The following is a 6,903-nucleotide window of genomic DNA, read 5'->3' as shown; positions in this document are numbered from 1 at the left end:
GGGCGGCCCCCGCCAACCGGTTCCGGTTCAAGCGGGCGGTGCCGCCTCCCGCCGGGCGGCTGCGAGAGCGGCGGCCCCGGCCGTGCCCGCTCACGGGGGGCGGTGGAGGGGCCGCCCCGGCAGCCGCCGGCGGAGCCCGCCCCGGCTCCCGGCCCTCCCGCCCCGAGCGTCCCCGCCGACCCGCACACGGACGCTGTCCCACCGTCCCGGAGCTCAGCACGCTGGCGCTGAGGGGAGCGGGGGGTTCAGGCGCTCCCTTCCCCGCAGCGGTGCCTCCCGGCCCGGGGAGTCCTCGGGAAAGCCCCGTGCCCGTGACCGCGGCGGGGACCCCGCGGGGCCGCCCCTGGTCTAGGCCAGAGCCACCGCACCTGCCCCGCCGGGAGGGGCCCGCATCCTGTAGGGAAACATTCACTGGCGTCCCAGAGCTTTTTAGGGGCTGCGAACACTTTGAGAACTCGTTAGGTCTCCTGTAGACTGACGGTGCCAAAGAGAACAGGCCAAAGAGGAGTGTAATGCACCCCCTTCGTAGTACCTTCCCTGTGTTCAGGGCTTTCCCAGGCAAAATCCACTTTTGCTGTATCGGTGTAATGCTGAAGATGGGGATTGTGCATGGTTTTCATTAGTCTTTATTGTTTTGGTTTTTTTTTTCTTTAAATCTCTGTAATCTAAGCACATCTCATGACTGCTGGAGGTCTGAGTCATGGTAGTTGAATGGTTACACTGATAATTTGATAACAGAAACACACTTTTCTGTGTTTATAAAAAATGCTTTGACTTAAATCCCTGTGCCCAGGGAGCCGTTACTTGTTATTCTATCAGGCATCTCATGATATCTGATGTTTTCACAAGATTTGCTCAAGTCAGATGATTACATGAAAGACTTGCAAGTTTTCATCCTACATTTTTTTTCTCAGATCCCAAATTGCAAAGAAAAATTAATTTTTAATTTTCAACTACCTTTGAATGTTTATTTGATGCAAATAAAATGTGGGATACAAAGCATCAACAAGAAAGAAAAAGAGTGAAGTTTTTAAATGAAACTATTTTGAGGATGTTTTCTCTGACTAGTTTTGTGATACCCCCTCCTCAAGCATAGCTTGGCGGCAGATTTTGAGTTTCATCATCCCTTTGTGTTTGAGTAACTCAAATAAGGATAGGTTTACTATATTTTGTGTATTAGTGTCTTCAGTAGTTTGCATCAAGACCAAAGGAAATCAGATATTTGCTGGAGCTCTGATTTAGAAGTGTTGTCTTGTAGGATATCATGCTAGTGCTTCCACCACCATGTCATCACTTGCTGAGGGCACTTCAGCTCCTCCCTTGGAGCTCACCTTGGTCTTCAGATGAGCCTGAGCCTGTGCCCAGCTCGGTCTGCACAGACCAGGTCTGGGCTTAACCTGGTGGCAGGGTTGGTTAAACCTCACATGGGCATAGGCAACAATCAGAACATCTCAAACACGATTTTTTAAGAGTCAAATCATCTTAGTATATATACAATAGAACAGCAAGATGTTATTGAAGCACCTGGCTTATCACATCTCACAAGAGGACCTCAACAGAATTAGAGAGATCTCTGTGGAAGTATTATTATTATTATCTGTTTTCTTGCTTGCCATGGCTCCCTGACCTGCCCTGTTAAATTCTATCTTCCTGTAGGAAACAGGGACACATACTTATTTGTGGCCTTTTTGACCTGTAGTCTCCCAGCATGACATGGGCACTCAGGGCACCAGTGCCATTGTCTTTTAAATATGTGCTTGGGTAATGCTAACTGAGAAACCATTGTGTTGCCTTGCCTTGCTCTTTCAATCCCACTACATTTTTACATAAACATTTCATAACCCCTAATTATTTAGAAACTTTAACAGCTATATATCTATTGTAGCAAACTCTTGGACAAAACTTGCAGCTTAAACTTGTTCCATGATTTTCATAAGCTTTGAAACAGAACAGGCAACCACATGATGGAGATAGGTTAATTACAAAGTCTGCTTCTCTAAGTAGAGCTTTAAACAACATTTTCTTTATTAAAAAGGAATGATTTCAACTTTAGTTCATGTTTAAAACTAATATTCTAAAACTAAACATTTAAAATGTTTTAAATACTATTTAAAACTTGTGATCACCAGTTGTGACCATGTAATCACTATGTGATCAGTAGATGGATGATCTTTAAGATCTCTTCCAACCCAAACCATTCTATGATTCTATCCATCATTCTATCATTTTATGTAGCTACCTATTTTCTTACTTGCAGTCTTTCATTATGAATTTTTCATCTACCTTTATTCCTCCTCTTTTCACTCTAAGAGCTTGCTGAAGTACATTACAATGACAAAGGCACTAAAATACATATTTAAAGTCAAAGAAAAGGGATGCTGCTCCAGGGTAATGGTCTCCTGCTGGTATCTAAGAGCTGACAAGAGTACATAGGTGAAATACACACCAGGAAAACATAGTTTTGATTACTTTATTTCAGCTATCTCAAGTGTATGATGCAAATGTAGTTGCATTATTTGATAAATATTGGTACAGTAAAGCAAGAACTGTTCACTGTACCTTACTGGCATGCTTAGACATCATGTATATCTTTCTTTGATGGGAGACTTTTCTATTCTTGATGTTTACCATTATGTATTTTAACAAGTTTGCCCTCCTGAGCAACTGCATATGTCAGCTGAGTACCACATAAAGCTCCTTAAACCACGGCCAAGACTTTCAAGCTTGGTCAGTGCTGACATACCATGTTTACAAAGGGCTTATTCTTCCACAAAAATATTTTCAATCTGTAGCATCTCCCCTCTACAGAGGATACTCCACTATACAAAAGATAATGGATTTTAATACGCTAAAATTAATGATGTGACCCATTAAATTTTGTGCTTGAAATCTTCTTGGAACATTGTTGAAAAATATGAGTATTTCAAACCAGCAGATGTAGGTCAGTGTTTTGCTTAATATAAGCTTTTATCTGTTTTGAGTAGATAAAAATTGTAACAATTATTCAATCCAAAACTTTCTTCCTGCAAACCAAACAATTTGAGAAGCACAGTTAAAAAAAAAAATATCTTAAGATAAATGATTGGTGACAACCAGATCTTTTAATTCTGCTGGTCTTTCAAATACAGTCTGAGAAATTTGTGTCACACAATACCTTCCCCACACCGCCATCTGATGTTTAGTAAGAGTCCTACTCACAGTTTGGGCATCCACTCTAATGCCATCTTGCCAAATTTATCACATGTAATCATTGTTTGGAGTTTAAGCAAAAGCTTGAAATTAACATTGCTAGGTACACAGTGGTCTGGCTGGTCAGCTGAACCATACCCTAAACTTTGTTGATTGTAGTAGCTACATTTCTCTTGACTATAGTATTAAATTCCAAATCAACTAAACCACAGTCATGAACACATCTGAGGAATTCTTATTGTTAATATTTTATGTTTATTGTTACAAGTGTAAATTCAGTAGCATTAATACTTTCTTTCTCAAAGAAAGACCAGAGTGCATCCCAGTTGATTCTGCCCCAACCTGTATGGCAAAGCCTTTCACTGTGCTGCCTCTCAAGAGAATGAATTCATGGATCAGCTCTTAGATTCCCACCCCCATGGATCTGAATTGACTACTCCTGGGGCAGACTTCTCCTTTGCTGACGGTGTTGATTCTTCCAGGATTAAGGCAGTCTTTTTCTTCTTGGAGGTACAAATCCAGTGCTTGCCAGAAAACATCCTTTCAGCCTTGACACAAGTTGTCTGAAGCTCTGTCGATGCCAACCCCAACCATTGTGCCATCATCAGAGACATTTGGAGGTTTCTGTGGTACATTGCAGGGAGCTGCAGCTGCTGTTCATAGGAAACACATCCAGACGTAACAAGAAGCAGGTAAGAGATGGGAGCTACTGCTCCAGTGTTACCTGGCTTAAAAATACTCATGGTATCAGTGAAGTTAGTCCTCTGGTGAATGGCACACTTGTTTCACAGAAATCAAGTGCCTTACTTGAATCAGAGAGAAACATGCAGAGAGTAAATCAAGACTTCTTTTGGAGATCAAAGGAAAAATCTGGGCTACCTGGTTCATGTATTTAACTTTAGTGTGTAAATTGGGATATTATCTCATGCTAGCCAATGATGAGATACTATTCTAGGCAATAATGCAGAAAACAAAGTCACACTCGTACTCTGAAGTGTGTGGCAACCAGAGGACCCTGCCTATTTCCACTTACTGTACAGGAGAAAATAGTTGCTTCAAGAATAAAGGTGATAGACCAGAGAGCAGGTGTTACTATGGTTCTCTGAACATGCATAGCCCAGATAAGTGCATATTATGTTATATTATTACCTTTTTTATTATTGTGATGTTACTCACCAGCTTGAAATCACTGGAAAAAGAGGCAGTTTCCCCTCAGCTGGGGAAAGATTGTTCATTGTTTTAGGGGAAACACTTCAAGAACAGCTCTGCTGGAATATTAAAATAGATATGTAACTGTTTGGGGTTTTTTATTATTATTTCTTCAGGGATTGAACAAGATAAGATCTGCACTTGCAAGCAGCCAGAAAGCCACGCATTACCCATATGAGGGAAGATCACCCACACGGCACAGATCTGCCATGAGCATTGGGAGGGGAGGAGGCAGTTCAGCCAAGTGTACCATGGATGCCCTTGCATTGTGGAGAAAGGCACAAGCAATTGGATTTAACCAGCTGGGTGGAATTTGATTTGATTAACTTTGGCACAGTTTCACATACTCTCAATTCATCAGTGAATGGAGTAACTATATTGGAAAGCTACTGGGGAAAAACAACATTGCCCCTGATGCTGCTGTCACGGGCAGATAGAGCACAATCCCATACAGTCTCACTCTGTGTTTTTCTCTCTTCATTGTCTCCCTGGTTAGTTTTTTTGTGCCAGTGTGTGTCTTCCTGTATCAGGATTGGCTGCCTTTTCTTAGTCTGAGATCTTGGCATGGAAAGAGCAGTAATTACTCCATGGTATGACTCGATGACTATGAGCAAGGGTGGGAGTGCCCCCTCTTGAACAATAAAACCCCTTGTAGAGAAAAGCCTAACTAAACAAAACAAAATAATGTGTAAAACCAGGCAGTGCTGCCACAAAGCTCTTTGCCAGCCAGAGAGTCTATATGGAGTATGAATAAGAGCCTACTGTGTTTTATTCCGTTCTGCCTGTTAAAGATCCCATTCTATAAAGAGGTATCTGTTAGTCTGCTCTGATTTCATACAAGCCCAGGCAAATAAAACTTCTTTAGTTTCAATGAAGCTAGTCCTAATTTACAGTAAGAATGAGAACTGAACCAGCCCCAGCAATTTGGGATAGTATGTTCAGACAAAACTTTTTTTCTCAAATTCATCTTCAGAAAATAAAATCACCCACTTTTATTCAACTCTCAATACCTAGCAATTTTGAAAATCAGTCATGGCAGCTCACAGTTAGAAACATTTAAGTGTAGTATGAGCTTACAAGTCCTGTAATATAAGCTAATAGAGGTTAATATGCAGAAGATCAAAGTCTTTAGGAACACAGCTCACCAGAAAAGCACGTGTCTGTACATACATTTGCTCAGCTGTCTATACGAAGAAGAGCATCAGGGAAGTTTATTGCTTTATCCTACAGCTCCCCAGCAGACCAGCCTTTGTTTAAAGAATAGATTTGAAGAAAAGTTAAAGGTTTCAGAGACAGGGAATCAAGATAAATATGGTGAACTGTACAGACTCATCTCAAGAACTTTTTCTGTGAAACAGTCTCACACTGAGTAAAGTTCTCCTAAGTATTAACATCTGTATTGAGTGAAAATACTTTCCTTGGTTAACTTTCAAATCAAGAGGTGAAATTAAAAAGTAAGAACATTCTCAGTATGAGAATTAAAGCTCTTTAAGCATCCAAGTTTTCAATAGAGAAGTGTTCAGGCATGAGTCTTTTTGATTTTTAGCAAGGTACTACAACTGTAAATATGTAGGAAGTCAGAATTGTAGAGAAGCCAAAAATCACCCTTCTCCAGACAAAACCCCTGTGCATATGCCTGGAAAATACAGAAAATGGAAATATGGATCTTAGAGGTAAACAGCCAAAAATCAGTTAATGTACTTAACAAATGAACAACAGATATATAATTTTGAGTGTGTATTTCTGAGAGATTTTGTTCCATTTCCTCAGGTCCTGTATGGTATTAGGTAATACTTTTTCCTTTGAAAAATAATGCAAGATTGAAAACTATACACCAAAATGGGCCAAAAGTAGAAAGGAATAAAAGTAATGAAAACATTACCCCTTGGTAATCCAGAGTCCTTTCCCTCTCAATGAAAAAGTACCCAGGACATAACAAGCATACAGAACTAAAATTGAGGCTTCCATGTGAACATTTAAAAATTTCCTCTCAAATATGGCAAAAGCTGGCATGATCCTTAGAATCAGTTTCCATTATTTTGGGAAAAAAAAATCTGCTCCATTGCAGACTGTGTAAGACTCTTGAAAACCACTTAACCCCTGTATTTCAGGTCCCTTTCAGTGAATGGGAATCATAGAATCTCACCATAAGAAAGGGGATTTTTAAGACTAAAGTCTTTAAAACAGCAAGTTGTTCATGTGTTGCAGGAAAGGGGACCAAGTAAATAAAATGGATGTGCCATGGTATTTCTGACATGCACACCAACACTGCTGAATGCAGTGCCTGTACTGGTAATTAAATGTGAAACAAATTCTTGTCTGTTGTAATGCTTTTTGCCACTTGTGTAGTTTATTAGCTTTGCTGTCACCATCACTCAACAAGCAGATACATCAGTTGATAGAAGAAATGCCAACACGAAGATAGCAAGTTCATAGGTTAAAAAAGTCATCTTTTCTCTATAAATAGAGTTGGTATAAATCACCAGAGTCTGCAAAATGGGCTTG

At 40.5% G+C, this 6,903-nt stretch overlaps 1 long non-coding RNA gene across 1 annotated transcript in view; it reads left to right on the top strand.

Moving 5' to 3' along the window:
* Positions 1 to 6,131, top strand: part of LOC113949602 — an 8,204-nt gene extending 2,073 nt beyond the window's left edge. The window contains exons 2-3 of the long non-coding RNA XR_003528480.1: positions 3,700 to 3,881; positions 4,515 to 6,131. This is a non-coding gene — a long non-coding RNA (uncharacterized LOC113949602). The remainder of the gene's footprint in view (positions 1 to 3,699; positions 3,882 to 4,514) is intronic.
* The last annotated feature ends 772 nt before the right edge of the window (positions 6,132 to 6,903 follow it).

This window comes from Corapipo altera, unplaced genomic scaffold, assembly GCF_003945725.1.
Source record: "Corapipo altera isolate COAL_440 unplaced genomic scaffold, ASM394572v1 47, whole genome shotgun sequence".
NCBI lineage: Eukaryota > Metazoa > Chordata > Aves > Passeriformes > Pipridae > Corapipo > Corapipo altera.
Note: the sequence above shows the minus strand (reverse complement) of the source record. Positions and strands in the feature narration are given on the sequence as shown.